Below are 18,669 nucleotides of genomic sequence, written 5' to 3'. Positions count from 1 at the left end.
CTGGCGGTCTTTCTTTGGTTCGAAGCTCATTCTTTTTCTCCAGTTACCTTTTCCGTGCCCCGTCTCCTTTCCTTTTTACAGTCGGGGTTGGAACTAGGGCTGGCTCTCAGTTCCCTTAAGGGTCAGGTTTCGGCCCTTTCTATTCTTTTTCAGCGTCCTCTGGCTTCCAATTTTCATGTCCGGACCTTCCTCCAAGGTGTGGCACATGCGGCCCCTCCTTACCGGTCCCCTTCTCCCGCTTGGGACTTGAACTTAGTTCTAGGCGCTCTCCAGGGCGCACCCTTTGAGCCCCTTGGGAAGGTTCCCCTTCGCCTCCTTTCCTGGAAAGTGGCTTTTCTTATAGCTATTACCTCCATTAGGAGAGTTTCTGAACTGGCAGCTCTCTCCTGCCGTCCCACTTTCCTGATAATTCATCAGGACAATGTTGTTTTCCGACCAGATCCGTCTTTCTTGCCTAAAGTCGTTTCGGCCTTTCATCTCAACAAGGATATCATCCTTCCGTCCTTTTGTCCCGCTCCTTCACATCCCAGGGAGGGCCTGCTTCACAAATTGGATGTGGTCCGAGCGGTTCGGACTTATCTTTCCGTCACCTCTTCCTTTCGTCAGTGCGATTCTTTTTTCGTCCTTACGGAAGGCCGTCGGAAGGGACAGCCTGCTTCTAAGGCCACCATTTCTTGGTGGATCCGTTGTGCTATTTCGGAAGCTTACCGCTGCAAGGGGAGGACCCCACCTTTCAGGGTTTTGGCTCATTCCACCCGCTCTGTGGGAGCATCCTGGGCTCTCCGAAACAAGGCCTCGGCCTCGCAGATGTGTAAAGCGGCCACTTGGTCGTCTTTGCACACTGTCACGATTCGGCTTACGGGTTGTGGATCCGCTGTGTCAGCGAGGGATTGGCGTGGACCGTGCTAGTGGACCGGTTCTAAGAGGCTACTGGTTTTCACCAGAGCCCGCCGCAAAGCGGGATGGTCTTGCTGCGGCAGTAGCAACCAGGTCGTATCCACTAGCAACGGCTCAACCTCGCTGACTGCTGAGAAGGCGTGGGACAGAAGGACTAGGCAGAGGCAAGGTCAGACGTAGCAGAAGGTCGGGGGCAGGCGGCAAGGTTCGTAGTCAGGATGGATAGCAGAAGTTCAGGTAACACAGGCTTTGGACACACTAAACGCTTTCACTGGCACAAGGCAACAAGATCCGGCAGGGGAGTGCAGGGGCAGTGATCAGATATAGTCTGGGAGCAGGTGGGAGCCAATTAAGCTAATTGGGCCAGGCACCAATCATTGGTGCACTGGCCCTTTAAGTCTCAGAGAGCTGGCGCGCGCGCGCCCTAGAGAGCGGAGCCGCGCGCGCCAGCACATGACAGCAGGGGACCGGGACGGGTAAGTGCCCTGGGATGCGAATCGCGAGCGGGCGCGTCCCGCTGTGCGAATCGCATCCCCGACGGCCATGACAGTGCAGCGCTCCCGGTCAGCGGGACCGACCGGGGCGCTGCGGGGAGAGAGACGCCGTGAGCGCTCCGGGGTTCATACCTTCGCATCGGCTGATGCTAGTCTGGGTCGTAAGGTGCTGCAGGCGGCGGTGGTAAAGCTGACTGCCTGACCTTTTTATTCTCTGCCCACCCAAGGGACGGCTTTGGTACGTCCCAGAGTCTGTGTCCCCCAATGGTGCCGATAGAGAAAAGGAGATTTTTTTTAGACTTACCGTAAAATCTCTTTCTCGAAGGATCCATTGGGGGACACAGCTCCCGCCCCTTTTCTGGGGTTCCCTTTTCGGTTATCTGCCCGAGGGAGTGTTCAGTTATTGTTCTTCCGGTTCTTGGACAGTTCATGTTTTTTTCCTTTGACCTGTCGGTCTCCTCCTATTGCTCTGAGACTAAACTGAATTGCTCAGTGGCCTGGAGGCGGGTATATCCTGCTGGGAGGACTTTTTGGTTACCATAGTGTCAACCTAGTAGAGACAGCAGCATATACCCAGAGTCTGTGTCCCCCAATGGATCCTTCGAGAAAGAGATTTTACGTTAAGTCTAAAAAATCTCCTTTTTTGGGCAATAAAGGACGTCAGACAGAAGGTTAAAGGGGTATTCCAGGAATTTTTTTATTTGACTATGCTACAGGGGCTGTTAAGTTAGTGTAGCTCATAATATAGTGTCTGTACCTGTGTGTGACGGTTTTCCCACAATTCTTCTGTGATTTTCACCTCACTATTTATTTTTACCAGCATACAAAATGACTGTTGTCTCGGATTTTTCCCAGCTTGCAATGCGGCCGAGACCTGGCTCACAGGAAGCCTGTTTGCTTCAATGGGTGGAGGGATCAATCTGCAACTAATGCAACAGCTGTAGGCACCCTGATTGAAAACCACAGGTCTTTTGTTTCAATGGGTGGGGTGGCTGATGTGTGGAAGGGAGGAAAAGGGCATTGTGGGATTTGTAGTCAAAAAAAGAAGTCAAACAGGAAATAAAAGTTCACAAAAAGCTAGCCACAGTATTATGGTAATCTCATGATATAGCCATTTAGCCCCAAGACAAGCGCAGATTCTTCCTAAGCATGTCCAATACTGTCTGCCAGGTACGTACTAAAATCACCTTATGGTGCATAACCCCTTTAAAACACTGCCTAATACACAATCTGCACATAGTACAGAGGCTGTGTGTAGGTTAAATGGCCCAGATTTGATGACAGTTGTGCTTTAAATTACCAGGATAGCTGAATATATGTAAATGTATGGAAACTTTGCATATCTTTATAGAATCTGTTCTTTAGCTAAAAAAAAGACTGTAGCACCTATCCATGTGATGTCACACCCGCTGCTTCTTTGGTTGACACGCAGGGTTGCTTACCAGCGATGTGTTGACATCCTGTGCATGTGGCGTGAATGGGGATTATGGTTCTCAAGAGTCTAAACCTAAGGAAAGAAAAGATAAAAGGGGAATGCGACCCTAGTGATGCCTGTAAAAATTCCAATAGGTGAAAAATGCAACGCAGCTGGATGTGGATCCTCTAACCTGTACGGCTGATGACTCAGATCGTATTGGGGAGCGGAGTCTAAGGTGCCGCTGGTCTTCACCAGAGCCCGCCGCAAGGCAGGATGGGCTTGCTGCAGCAGGCGACACCCAGGTCGCTACCCCCGACACGGCTCGACCACACAGGTAGCTGGGCAAGGCGAGGTACAGGAGGATAAGGCAGTAGCGTAGTCAACGTAGCAGAAAGTCAGGGCAGGCGGCAAAGGTGCGGAGTCAAATAATGTAGCGGAAGGTCTGGGTACACGAACAAGGAAAACAGGCTATAGGGTACGCTTAATCTCAGGCTAGGGGCACTGAAGATCCGGCAGGGAAGTGTGGGAGGGGCAGGGACTTTATAAGGTAGTATCAGGTGCAAACAGTAATTATGGGCGTACTGGCCCTTTAAATCTCAGAGCTGTGTCGCGCACGCGCCCTAGGAGACGGGGGCGTGCGTGAAGGAGCCGACACACAGGAGCAGAAGTGGCAGCAGTACAGGGTTAGAGACAGACTGGGATTCGCATGCGAGCGCGTCCCGCGATGCGCATCCCGGCCCCGCCGGGAGTAGGGACAATGTGCTCACGGCCAACATGTGCGGATGGAGCGCAGGCTGTAACAGTACCCCTCCCCCTTTGGTCTCCCCCTCCTTTTGCGGCTCAGGAATTTCCTGAGAAGGTCTTTGTTCAGAATATTGTCCTGCGGCTCTCAAGGCCTCTCCAGCCCGAAAACTTCCCAATAAACCAGAAAAAAAGCGTTTTCCTCTGACAAACTTAGAGTCCAGGATTTTCTTTACAATATATACATCTGAGGTACCAGAGATGGGAAGAGGAGAGATGTCTCTTGGAGAAAAACAGTTGACGATGGCTGGTTTCAGGAGGGAAACATGGAAGGAATTCAGGATCCGGAGAGAAGAGGGAAGATGGAGGGAATAAGCCACAGGATTGAGCCGCTTCTTGATTTTATAGGGAACCAAATAACTAGGACCTAGTTTATAACTGGGTATCTTAAAACGGATATATTTAGTAGATAGCCAGACTTTGTCATCAGGAGAATATTCAGGAGGAGGACGTCTCTTCTTGTCTGCCTGAACCTTCATACGAGAAGTAGCCTGTAGAAGTGAAAGACGTGTTTTTTGCCAGATAGAAGACAAATTCTGTACTTGTTCATCAACAGCAGGAACTCCAGAGGAAGATGACAAAGGAGGAGGAGGACGAGGGTGAAGTCCATAGACCACATAGAAAGGTGAAGCACCCGAGGAATCTGAATTCTTGTGGTTGTAGGGGAATTCTGCCCGTGGTAGCAGATCGACCCAGTCATCTTGATGCGCAGAAATAAAATGGTGCAGATAGTCTCCCAAAACCTGATTCACCCTCTCAACCTGTCCATTGGATTGAGGATGGTAAGCTGAGGAGAAATCCAACTTGATTTGTAGACGTGAGCACATGGCCCTCCAGAATTTAGAGACAAACTGAACCCCTCGGTCGTAAACAATATGGGAAGGGAGTCCATGCAAACGAAAGATATGATGAAGAAAAAGCTTGGAAGGTTGTGATGCTGATTGGAGGCCAAGGAAGCTCAGGAACTGGTAAGGGCTGAAGCAGAGCTGCTGGCTTGGAACAGGGAGTCTTGTCCCGGGCACAGACTGAGCAGGACCGAACAAAATCAATGACATCCTTTTTCAAAGTAGGCCACCAGTAATGTCTGGAGATGAGCTGTAGAGATTTACGAATACCAGGATGGCCGGCCAAAAGAGAAGAATGTCCCCATTTCAAGACTCGGAGCTTCAAACAAGGTGATACGTAAGTTTTTCCTGGAGGTAGATGTTGGAGACTTGCTGTTGCTGTAGAAATGAGACACTCTGGCGGGATAAAATGCTGTGGAAGAGATTCACCGTCGTGCACATCTGAAGACCTGGAGAGAGCGTCAGCTCGGACATTCTTTTCTGCAGGACGGAAGTGGATGTTGAACCTGGAGAATAATAAAGACCATCGGGCCTGTCGTGGGTTGAGACAATGGGCTGACTGAAGATAAAGCAGATTCTTGTGGTCTGAATAAATTGTGACGGGATGTACCGAACCTTCCAGGAGGTGACGCCACTCTTCTAAGGCCAGCTTGATGGCTAAGAGCTTGCGATCTCCGATAGTATAGTTTCTCTTAGCAGGGGAGAAGGTTTTAGAGAAAAATCCACAGGTTAAAGTCCTCCCTTTAGTAGACTTTTGTGTTATAACTGCCCCAGCTCCTACTGAGAAAGCATCCACTTCCAAGAATAATGGCTTGTTAGGATCAGGTCTGGATAAAACAGGAGAAGAAGCAAAGGCAGACTTCAACTGTTTGAAAGCTTCTTAAGTCGCTGGTGTCCACACCCTTGGATTAGCCGTCTTTTTGGTAATGAAGATGATAGGAGCTACCAGAGTGGAGTAATGAGATATAAATTGCCGATAGTAGTTGGCAAAACCAAGGAAGCGCTGGGTCGCTTTCAAACCAGACGGTAGAGGCCAGTTTGGAATTGCAGACAACTTGTCGGGATCCATTTGGAGACCTTCACTTGTAACAAGTACATTTTTCCAATTTGGCATAGCGCCAATTTTACGGAGACGGTGTAAGACTTGGCAGAGATGAGAGCAATGAGATTGAGGATTGGGCAAATAGATGAGTATGTCGTCCAAATAGACTACGACAAAGGAGTATAGAAGATCTCGGAAAATATAGTTGACGAACTCCTGAAAGACGGCTGGAGCATTACAAAGTCCAAATGGCATGAAAAGATACTCGAAATGTCCATCACGGGTATTAAACGCAGTCTTCCATTTGTCCCCTTTACGAATGCGAATCAAATGATATGCCCCACGTAGATCAAGTTTTGAAAAGATCCTGGCACCTCTCAGGTGATCAAATAATTCCGAGATTAGAGGTAGTGGATAACGGTTCTTTCACAGTAATTTTATATTTAACCATGGTAGTCAATACAAGGTCGCAAGGAACCGATACAAGGTCGCAAGAACCCAGCACCGGCAGGAGAAGAGGACTTCCTGATAAACCCCTTCTGAAGGTTTTCTCGGATGTAGTCTGCCATGGCCTGGGTTTCTGGAACAGACAAGGGGTAAATTCTGCCTCTGGGAGGAGTGGTGCCGGGCAGTAAATCTATAGGGCAATCGTAAGGACGGTGTGGAGGCAATACTTCAGCTTGCTTTTCGCTGAAAATGTCTGCAAAGTCCTGGAGGAAAGAAGGCAGACCAGGCAAGGGTTTAGAAGTTGGTTTCAGCTTAGTAACACGTACATGGATACAATGGCTGTTACAATGTGGACCCCAGCGTACAGTACAGTCTTTTTCCATTTACCTTAGAGATGTACAGGGGTTTCAGAAGGCGGGACACAGACAGACAATACTTATGCACAAGGGAGGCGTCAATAAAGTTTCCTGCAGAGCCAGAATCCAGGAAGGCCAGAACGGAGATGATCTCTTTGGTGGGAAGAAGAAGCTGGACCGTCAAATTTAAGCGTGGAGAGGAATTCACACCTAGGGAGGCCTCTCCTACAAACCCTAGGTGCGAGCCTTTCCCTGGCTGAGGACGCAGAGGACAAGTCTTTTAGGAAGTGATCCGCACTGGCACAGTATAGGCAGAGATCCTCAGTTCATCGACGATTCCTTTCCTGCAGGGTCAGGCGAGACCGATCCACCCGCATAGCCTCCACTGCGGGAGGCAACATAGAAGGTTGCGGTGGTTGCTGGAAGGCTGGTGCCAGATGAGGAAAGCGCTGATGTCATGCAGACTCCCTTTCTAGGCGTAGTTTCTCACGTCGCTCTGAGAAATGGATATCAATCCAGGATGCCAACTGTACGAGGTTATTGAGATTAGATGGCAATTCTCGGGCAGCGAGAACATCCTTGATTTGACTTGGCAGTCCTCTCTTGAAGGTGGCGCAGAGAGCTTCTTCATTCCATGCCAACTCTGATGCCATAGACAGACAAGGAGAGCGCTCCTAGTGTGATAGCGTAATGTAAAAGCAAAGATAAAAGACAAGAAAACTTGCTCACCAAGTCTAGTTGTACTGCGACCAAGTACAACTATGGTGAAGGCGTGAAGTGACCCTGCAAAGGGCGAAGAGCGGCAGCTGCTCCTGGACACAAAGGCGAAGAAATTAAGCGGATCCCTCCAGGGAACAAACCAGGATAGAGGCAGCGCACAGGACTTCAAAGGTAAAATGGTTTATTTACCCGGCATGCAACGCGTTTCATCAGGCATGTTGAGGGTGGAGATACATAGGGTATTTATACACAACAGTTAACCCGCACATTGCTGGAATAAAAGCAATGGGCGGGAGCCCATAAAACACACATATGAAAAATAGTAAAATACAAAAAAATATATATAAAAATAAATAAATAACAAAATTATATATATCCACATGCCCAACTAGAAAAATTGGACATGTAAATACATAAGATATAAAATATAAAATATGTCAATAAATTTGTAATATATTTATAATATGTTATGATAATAGAAGGCAAGTCAAGTCACATAGCGTTCTCAATCATCTCATTTAAACCACCAGGGAAAAGGGAACCAAGTGAAAAAATCCAGAATGATTCTCTATTAATTAGCCTTTGGAAACGATTTTTTATAATAGATGGTATGACTTCAATGATTTTTAATTTAAGACAGTCAAAATTCCCGGAGTGTATTTGACATATGTGTCGTGAGACACTGTGTAGCATGAATTGTCTTCCCACATTAGAACGATGTTTATTCATGCGGGACCGCACTGTCTGAACAGTGCGGCCCACATACTGCAAACCGCAAATACAAGATAAAAGGTAAACCGCATAGCTGCTTTCGCAATCATGCGTTCCCTTAATCCGAAATACATTTTTCGAAATATTACAAACAAAATTATCACCTTTTTCTATCATGATGCAGCATTTACATCTCATTTTACCACAGGGGATAGTGCCATTATCCTGTCCTACACGATTAGATACAACAAAACGATTATTCTTAAGACCGTCACTGGGGGCCACCAAATTACGCAGATTTTGTGATCTGCGGAATGTGACACCTGGGTGGTCGGGTAGTATATCTTTAAGTATCGGATCACCTTTTAATATATACCAATATTTATTGAATATTGTTTTTATCTTGGGTGCTGCGCAATTAAAATTGGTAACGAAATTGTGACTATAATTCTTATTGGATTTTTTATTATTTTTGCAATCAATTTGACATTTATCGATTGTGAGATTTATAATTTCTTTCTTAATATCATTCGCATTAGTTTTATCAATTATCAAATCCTCTTGTCGTTGTCCCTTAGCCTGATTAAAAGCTTTATTTAGAATCGATTTTGGATAGTTTTTCTCTCTAAAACGATTCTGTAGAATACGTGATTGTTCCAAAAAGTCAGAATTAGATGTACAATTTTTTCTGATACGCAAATATTGCCCATAGGGCACATTACGGATCCACTGGGGATAATGGGAACTATTGAAATCCAATAGACTATTTATGTCCACTGGTTTAAAAAATGTTTTTGTTTTTATACGGCCGTCCGAATCCTTTCTGAGTTGAAGATCAAGAAAGTCAATAGAGGAAGAAGAGCAGTGAATGGTAAATTTTAGACCCCAGGTGTTAGAATTAAGAGTGTCAACAAAATCATGTGCTTGAGAGGAAGAGCCTGTCCAAATAATGAACAGGTCGTCAATATATCGCCTATAAAAGGCGACATACCGATTAAAAACAGGGGACTGTGTGATATGTGAGGACTCGAAACGCCCCATGACCAAATTAGCATAACTGGGGGCGAATCGAGTCCCCATCGCACAGCCCCTGCATTGTCTGTAAATGATATCATTAAAACTAAAAACTAAAAAACTCTGATGCCAGGGTACGAAAGCAAATGGCATACTCACCCACAGAGGAGTTGCTCTGAGTAAGGCTCAGCAATGCCGACTCAGCGGAGGAAGCTCGAGCAGGTTCTTCGAAGACACCCCGAAATTCCGTCAGGAACGCCTGGAGATTGGTAGTGAGAACATCACCGCGGTCCCAAAGTGGAGTTGCCCAGGCAAAAGCCCTTCCAGTTAAAAGACTGAGGATGAAGGCCACCTTTGCTCGTTCCGTAGGGAACAGATCTGCCATGAGTTCTATGTGCATGGAGCACTGAATCACGAAACTACGACAGGACTTCGGATCCCCCTCATATTTCTCGGGAAGACACAAGCAGAGTCTAGAACCGGAGACAACTGCAGGAGCGGAAGGCACCACCGGAGCAGGAGGAGGCTGTGGCGGTTGCTGCTGAGCAGATAGCAACTGGCTCATCTGCTGTGCCTGCTGGGCCAACTGCTGAGACTGGAGCGCCATGGTGGAAGCGAGATCCGGACTAGCGGGCAGAGGAACCCCAGCAGGATCCATGGCCGGATCTTGCTGTAAGGCAGCTGGATGTGGATCCTCTAACCTGTGTGGCTTATGACTCGGACCGTATCGAGGAGCGGAGTCTAAGGTGCCGCTGATCTTCACCAGAGCCCGCCGCAAGGCAGGATGGGCTTGCTGCAGCAGGCGACACCCAGGTCGCTCCCACCGACATGGCTCGACCCCACAGTTAGCTGGGCAAGGTGAGGTACAGGAGGATAAGGCAGTAGCGTAGTCAACGTAGCAGAAGGTCAGGGCAAGCGGCAAAGGTGCGGAGTCAAATAACGTAGCGGAAGGTCTGGGTACACGGCAAGGCAAACAGGCTATAGGGTATGCTTAATCTCAGGCTAGGGGCACTGAAGATCCGGCAGCGAAGTGTGGGAGGTGCCGGGACTTTATAAGGTAGTGTCAGGTGCAAACAGTAATTATGGGCATACTGGCCCTTTAAATCTCAGAGCTCCGTCGTGCGCGCACCCTAGGAGACGGGGGCACGCGACGGAGCCGAGACACAGGAGCTTAAGCAGCAGCAGTACAGGGTGAGAGACGGGCCGGGATTCGCATGCAGGTGCGTCCCACGATGCGCATCCCAGCCCCGCCGAGAGTAGGGACAATGCGCTCACGGTCGACATGTGCGGCCAGAGCGCAGGCTGTAACAAAAAAGGAATGAAATCCACTCACCATTATATGTTGTGCTCAGAGCACAACATCTAATGTGGCATATGGGGTGAATAGTGAGAGTCCTGCTGCACACAATCACTTCCGAACACCTCCACAGTTGATCGGTAGAAACATGTATAGTATGAAAAAACCTGATTCACGTGGCGCTGGACTGGTTCAAGATGTAGAGATCAAGGCTCCATGATGTAGGATGAAAAATGTTTATTTTATTGCACAAACAATGCGCTTCTGGCCTGTAACAGGCCCTTCCTCAGGACAGTACATACAGAAATAAAACAAGTGTTGATTTAAATAGACATGCACATGTTAGGAAAAGGTCACATCAATTTTGCTATTCACAAAAATAGTTACGTAAAATCACTTGAACAGGTATTGATCGCCTTTTAAAACAATTCATAAAAAAGCATATCCTATCTATATATCAGGGAAATACTGCATAAGGTGGAAATTAATCATAAGAAATCATTATCATAGTGGAATGGTAACATTAGAAATAGTTCAGCTTGGAAGTTACCAGTGCTGCAATGAGGTAGTGACAGTACATAGGATGCTAGAACCCAACCGGGTCTGAAGTACTATAATGCAGTGAAGAGCGCTATACTCAAAGCGGTGTTGAGAGTGGCTGTAGTTAAAAGTCCCTCTCCCATGCCGGACAATGGTGTTCGAGAAATAGATAGCCAGGTCTGCACTATAATGCAATGAGGAGCGGTATACTGGTAGCGGTGTTGAGAGTGGGCGTGGTTAACAGTCCCTTTCAGGAGGGAAGTTTAAGGACTTATGTATCTTCGGCAAAAAATAAAAATATGGTTTATTAGTATTGTTGGTGATTAAAAACTGAAAGTCATTTTTGTTCAAAATATTCTCCCCATGGGCCTTATCGAAGATCTCCAGTAGTGTCTTGCGGATGGTAGGAAATGGACCTTGGTGGACTTAACAGTAATATTCAGAGATTTTTTGCCGAAGATACATAAGCCCTTAAAGGAGAACTCCAGAATATAAAAATTGTTGCCCATAATGCCGGCAGTAAAAAAAAATAAAGATGTTCATACCTTCCTCTGCTCCCCCGGGGCCTTCGGTAACCGGCTCTGGCCTCTGCCGTGATCCACTTTCTGGTTGCCGGTGGTCGGAGAGTCTTACTGCGCTCAGCCAATCGCCGGCCGCAGTGAAGTCCCGACTCGGCGATAGGCTGAGCGGCAGTGTGATGTTTTCAGCCCCGGCCGCAGGTGCCGGTGTGGTGAAGAATTTTGTGCCCTGAAGCGTTCTCACACTGTCGCTCGGCCTATCGCCGGCTGAGTCGGACTTTGCTGCGGCTGGTGATTGGCTGAACGCAGTATGATTCATCCGACCACCGGCAACCAGGAAGTGGATCGCGGCGGAGCCGGCTACCGGAGACCCCGGGGGAGCGGAGGAAGGTATGTACAACTTTATTTTTTTTACTGCCGGCACTATGGCCGACAATTTTTATATTCCGGAGTTCTCCTTTAACCTCCCCTCCTGAAAGACCCATTATAGCTTGTACGAATTTGGCTAGTAGCAATCTATCTCACTATTTAGATAATTTTTTTACAGAAACATGTGAAGCTAACAAGTTTTTAAGGGACTCCACTGAGCTTATTAAATTATTATTTACTTTTACATGGGATGCCCATTTTTCTCTTGTCACATGTGATGTGAATTCTTTAGATACTAATATTGATCACACCTTGGGCCTTAAAGCCACCCATTGATTTTAACACAGGATCCTGACCTACCTCCTGACCAATGTAATTTTATTCTTGAAGGATTGAAATTAATTTTATACAACAACATTTCCTTTACGATGGCCATGTATATCACCAGGTAAAAGGGACAGCGATGGGGGCCAAAGTGGCGCCCTCATACGCCAACCTTTTCATGGGGGCTTTTGAGGAACATCACATTTGGGAGAATAGCTCCCTAATGGAACACATTGCCCTTTATCTCAGATACATCGATTATTTAATATTTCTGTGGAGAGATCCTCCATTTACTGCACATATGTTTCTGGAGCACCTTAACAATAAGGATTGGGGACTAATGTTCACCATGCAAGTAAGTCAGCAATCCATTGAGTTCCTGGATCTCCTCATTACACATGATGAGAGATTTTTGTTACGTCCACTTTTTTTATAAAAGTGTGGATACTAACAGTTATATTGATTTTACCAGTGGACTGTTACGCCGAGCGCTCCGGGTCCCTGCTCCTCCCCGGAGCGCTCGCTGCGTTCGTCTCCGTGCAGCGCCCCGGTCAGACCCGCTGACCGGGAGCGCAGCACAAGTGTCAACGGCGGGGATGCGATCCGCGTTGCGGGACGCGCCCGCCTGCGGGTTGCATCCCGATCTCCTCACCTGCCCCGTCCTCTGTCTGCTCAGTCCCGGCGCGCGGCCCCGCTCCCTAGGGCGCGTGCATGCCGGCTCTCTGAGATTTAAAGGGCCAGTGCGCCATTGATTGGCGCCTGACCCAATCAGTACCTACACCTGTTCCTTCCTTATAAAAACTCACTTCCCCTTCCTGTCATCACCGGATCTTGTTGCCTTTTTTCCCTGTGAAAGCTTTTAGTGTGTTCCCAAGCCTGTGTTTCCAGACCTTCTGCTGTTGCCCCTGACTACGACTCTTGCTGCCTGCCCTGACCTTCTGCTACGTCCGACCTTGCTCTTGCCTTGTCCCTTTGTACCGCGTCTGTCTCGGCAGTCAGCTGGGGTTGAGTCGCTATCGGGTGGAACGACCTGGGGGTTACCTGCCGCTGCAAGTCCTTCCCGCTTTGCGGCGGGCTCTGGTGAAAACCAGTAACCCCTTAGACTCCGTTCCCCTGGTACGGCCCACGTCATCACCCCACTGACACAGCAGAGGATCCACCACCAGTGTCCTCGCTGCATACCTATCCGGATCCTGACATGGACATTTTAAAAAATGCCTAGAGAATGTGCCATTTTCTCAATACAAGGGAATCAGAAAAAACTGCTTGAGAGAGGAAGGTTTTAAACTGCAAGCTAGGATCCTAGAGAAGCAATTCCAGGTAAAAAAATAAAAATATAAAGTATTCCAGGGACTTAAAAAGTCATGCATATAAAAAAAACTAAGAATCTCACACAAGCCCAATGTCTTTTACCAAAAGAAAAATCTACAACATTACAGTAGCGTGATCTTAATTTTATCACTACCTTCAATGCTTCAGCATACAAACTGCAAAAAATCTTTAAGAAACATTAGCATATCTTGGAAATGGACCACTTCCTGAAATATTCATTGCCCAAGAATCCTCAAATCACTTTTAGGAAGGCTCCATCTCTCAAGAATCTCCTAGCCCAGGAGTCTGAAACCTTTAAGACAAAAAGAGCCACTTGGACCCGTTTCCGAAGAAAAAAAATCTGGGAGCCGCAAAACCATTGCGACATTTAAAACAAATATAACCGTGCATATATTGTTTCTTACCTTAATGCTATATATACAGGATCGTGCAGTCAGCTGTCAATCTGAAGAAAAAAAGGACTTTCACTTAACAACGTAAAATATATTTTTGGGGTGGGCTTTTTTGGGGGCCCAGGCTTGGGGTGGGCTGGGAAGAGGGGGGTTAATGCTAACAGACTTGCGGAGCCGCAGCAAAGGAGTAAAAGAGCCGCGGGTTGCCGATCCCTGTCCTAGCCCCTAGCTAGCTTAACCCCTTAAGGACTCAGCCCATTTTCACCTTAACCCCTTAAGGACCCTTGATGTACGCCTACGTCATGACACCCTGGTACTTAAGGACCTATGAGAATTCCGGCCCAGCCGCGTGGGGATCGGACCGGGAAGCCTGCTGAAATCATTCAGCAGGCATCCCGTGCAAACGCCCAGGGGGGGGGGGGGGGTTTGGTGTCATCAGACCCCCCATGTCGGCGATCGCGGCAAATCGCAAGTGAATTCACACTTGCAATTTGCGCAATTCCGGGTCATTACGGGTCTATGGTGACCCAGAATATAAGGGGGATTACGGTGGTCTAAGACACCTATGATCCCCCTGAAGGGATAGGAGTGAGGTGGCAGGGGTCCAACCCCTTTCCCTGCTATTGGTATTCTAGACGCGACCACAGCGAGTGATCTGGATATCCCCGCTGCTGTCAACTCATCCATCCAGGGCCGGACGGAGCTCCGAGCCACCTGCCACCATAGACCTACGTGCCAGGATATCCAGAACAAAGACGGAACAAACACCTAAGAAGACTGCAGGTATTTCTATCAGGCCGAGTGCGCTGTGAGCACCAGCACCCTTGCCAATCTGCACAACACTATATTTCATCACATTCATTAATTCCTTACGCATTAGACTGCTACAAACCACAATTGTCTTTACAGCGCTGCTACTATTTTTCTCTATTTTTATTATACATCATTTTACAAGTGATTCTAACTTTTTCCTTGTCAAAGACTGGTACTATCATTTTAAAACCATTTTTTATGTTGCATTATGCTATACTGCTTTTAACCTATATATATATATATATATATATATATATATATATATATATATATATATATATCATTATTTCTGTAGCAAGGGCCCTGCTGTGACTGAATTTCACTACCAACTATATTGGCATTATATTTAAATAAAGCACATTATATTTAGATACCAGCCACATCTCCCATCTCATTTTTCCCCACACACACTAACACAAAATGCTAACTGTACTCAGTTTTAATATGGTGTTTTATTGGGCAAGTACGGCCCGGTAGGTCAGAAAACTTGAGTCCGTTTTCCTGCAGGAATTCCCTCACCTCCTGCTTCTGGTGCACTGACAATGTCTCACCTATTGTTACTGGGGGAACTGGTTGCACTACACCGCAACATGCGGTCTCTGCACAGTTTGGTTCCCTGGCGATTACCCCTGTCTTTAACGAATTGGAGCTACTCCTGGGGACCACCAACCTGGCGAAGCCTCTTACCCAGAGTTATGCTTTGCTGCAATCAGTGGGTTCGGACCCGTTTGCAGTGGCGCAGGTGAAGTGGGTTGAGGATATTCCCAGTCTCTCAGAGGTTATGTGGAAGGAGCTTGTTAAACCCTTAAAGGGTAGCTCCCACCATCCTATAATTTTTTTTTTGCTAGCCCGTCCTCCCCCCACCTACCCCGTTCCCTCATTATACTGGCAGTTATTGCAGAGTCCGTCAGCGGGCGTGCAGGGACAGCGGCGGCGATGTGCGGGAGGAGTGGCCGGGGAGCCAATGCGCTCGCTCCCGCCTGTCTGATTGACAGGCAGAGAGCGAGTGCAGCCTAACTGAAAAAGGACTGATTGCCACTCCAAAATCAGTCCTTTTTCAGTAGCCGGTTTTTAAATGTAAATTAAACTTTTTAATGAAAAAAATAAAAATAAAAGTATATTAGAGATATGTTGTAGTACATAAGTACTACAACATATCAAAAAATAAAGTTGGTGACAGTGCCCATTTAAGGACTTAGCGTTTTTCCATTTTCATTTTTTCCTCATCACCTTCTAAAAATCATAACGCTTTAAATTTTGCACCTAAAAATCCATATGATGGCTTATTTTCTGTACCACCAATTCTACTTTGCAGTGACATTATTAATTTTACCCAAAAATCCACGGAGAAACGGAAAAAAAATAATCATTGTGTGACAAAATTAAAGAAAAAATTTCATTTTGTAACTTTTGGGGGCTTCCGTTTCTACGCAGTGCATTTTTCGGTAAAAATAACACCTTATCTTTTTTCTGTAGGTCCATACGGTTAAAATGATACCCTACTTATACAGGTTGGATATTGTCGTACTTCGTAAGGGCCGGTATGAGGACTCATTTTTTGCGCTGTGTTCTGAAGTTTTTATCGGTACCATTTTTGTATTGATCGGACATTTTGATCGCTTTTTATTCATTTTTTCATGATATAAAAAGTGACCAAAAATACACTATTTGACTTTTGAATTTTTTTTGCGCGCACGCCATTGACCGTGCAATTTAATTAAGGATATATTTTTATAGTTCGGACATTTTCGCACGCGGCGATACCACATATGTTTATTTTTATTTTCATTTTTTTTATGGGAAAAGTGGGGTGATTCAAACTTTTAATAGGGAAGGGGTTAAATGATCTTTGTTAACTTTTTTTTTGCAGTTTAGAGCACTTTTTTGCAGTCTATAGCACTGCACACACTGATCTATGCTGATCCCTGCAAAGCCATAGCTTTGCAGGGATCAGTCAGATAGGGGCTCGATTGCTCAAGCCTGTAGCTCAGTCTTGGAGCAATCAATCCCAGATCGGACGCCGCAGAGAGAGGTAAGGAGACCCCCGCCTGCGTCCCAGCTGATCGGAACATCACAATTTTATCGCAATGTCCTGATCAGCCCGAATGAGCTGCCGGGAACCGTTTATTTTCGTTTTCAGATGCGGCAATCAACTTTGATGGTCGCGTCTGAAGGGTTAACAGCATGTGGCACAACGATCGCCACACGCTTGTTAGCCCAGGGTCCCGGCTACCGTTAGCAGCCGGGACCGACCCGGTGTGATGCGGGGTCACCGCATGACCCCGTTTTTCACACCGGGACCGGGCTTAGGGCAAGTCCTTAAGAGGTTAAGATGTATTCTACAGTTGTCAGTGCTCAGGATATGCTTATTCAATCCAGGTTTGTTCTCCGGTTGTATTATACTCCAGTTAGACTACATCGGATGGGGGTCTCAGGGTCAGCAGTCTGTTGTAGGTGTGGGGGAGAGAGAGAGAAGGGAACCTTCTTACATGCGTATGGACTTGCTCCTGCGTTGTACCCTTTTGAAAGGAAGTAATGACATTATCGGATCACTTAGAATTCCTCTGTTTTAATGCCTGAGGTATGTTTACTGGGGGGTTATTAATGGGTTGGTGACAGGCTCTTACAGGCGCATTTTGATCTGCTTCCTTTTGTTTTGTGCACAAAGTTATAGTGATGGCCTGGAAGGATGGGTCCTCACCCCCTCTGGCCCAGTGGATAGCCCTAGTTAATAAATATGTCCCATTGTACCATGCCCTTTATGTTAGTAGGAAATGTCCGAAAAAATTTGATATCTGGGTTCCATGGTGGTTGTTGTTGGATGTCTCCACTGATCCTCCAGTTCGGGGAGCCTCTGTGTCATAGGAGGACTAATTTGAACTGAAGAGGCTCCTAGGGTATGTTTGGATGTGTGTTAATGGATTGTTTAGGTGTGTTCTTTGGGGGAGATTTATCAAAACCTGTCCAGAGGAAAAGTTGCTGAGTTGCAAATTGATGGTATATGGGTCGGACATAGGAGAGCTGTCCACCTGAGACACACACGGGATGTGCAGAGACAGGAGAGCTGTCCACCTGACACACACACACGGGATGTGCAGAGACAGGAGAGCTGTCCACCTGACACACACACACACACACACACACACACACGGGATGTGCAGAGACAGGAGAGCTGTCCACCTCACACACACACACGGGATGTGCAGAGACAGGAGAGCTGTCACACACACACACGATGTGCAGAGACAGGAGAGCTGTCCACCTGACATGCACTCTCCACAGTACCCCCTTGCTGGAGAGAACACTGCCGAACCCCGTGCCAGACACCCCCCCTAACCCCACAGCAGACATGCTGGCGGCTCCCGAGGAGAATTAAGACGGCTGGGAAACCCCTCATAACCCACAGCAACAGGGGCCCTGCAGCTCAGTACAAGGAAAGTAGTCAGAATAAAAAATTCTCCCAGACCTCCTATCTGTAGGACAGGAAACCTAAACTGAGGATGGAGAGGAAGGAGGTCCAAATCTATATCCAGGTTTCCTGTCTCACGGTGGGAGGTTCTCTCCAGGGGTGCCATCATGGGTGATCTGGTAAACAAGATTTTGAGTTAAAAAAAAAAAATTTCTATGAACATTTTGTTCAAAAACTTTATTAAAAATTGCATTACACAAAGAAAGCAACTATGTTTACTGTGCTTTTATTTGGAGGGATGCACAATTAAAGCACATGGGTCACCAATACATGAGGCTTAAAGGGATACTCAGCTGGAAAACACATTTAAATCAACTGGTGCCAGAAAGTTAAACAGATTTGTAAACTACTTCTATTAAAAAAAAAAAAAATCCAGTACTTAGTTGCTGTTATGATCCACAGGAAGTTTTTTGAATTTCCTTTGTCTAACCACAGTGCTCTCTGCTGACACATCTGTCCATTTTAGGAACTGTTCTGAGTAGGAGCAAATCCCCATGGAAAATCTCTCCTGCTCTGGACAGTTCCTTAAATGGACAGAGGTGTAAGAGCATTGTGGTAAGGCAGACGGGAAATTTAAAAGGAAAGAACATCCTATGGATGTAACAGCAGCAGAAAAGTACCGATAGGATTAAGCTTTTTGTTTAATATAAGTAATTTACAAGTCTGTTAAACTTTCTGGCACCAGTTGATTTAAAAAAAGTTTTCCAGGGGAGTACCCCTTTAAAATGCTGTGAAGTTTAAGTTTAGAATAAATCTCACACATAAGCAGATAACCTGACACCGAAAGAACAAATAAGGCTCACTCACAGGGCCATTGCAGAAGTCTGAAAAAGGGAGCATAATCATCGATTACAAAACTCCACAGGCAAAC

Source organism: Hyla sarda, chromosome 8 (assembly GCF_029499605.1).
Source record: "Hyla sarda isolate aHylSar1 chromosome 8, aHylSar1.hap1, whole genome shotgun sequence".
Taxonomy (NCBI): domain Eukaryota; kingdom Metazoa; phylum Chordata; class Amphibia; order Anura; family Hylidae; genus Hyla; species Hyla sarda.
The sequence above is the reverse complement of the archived record's forward strand: the minus strand, read 5'-3'. Positions refer to the sequence as shown.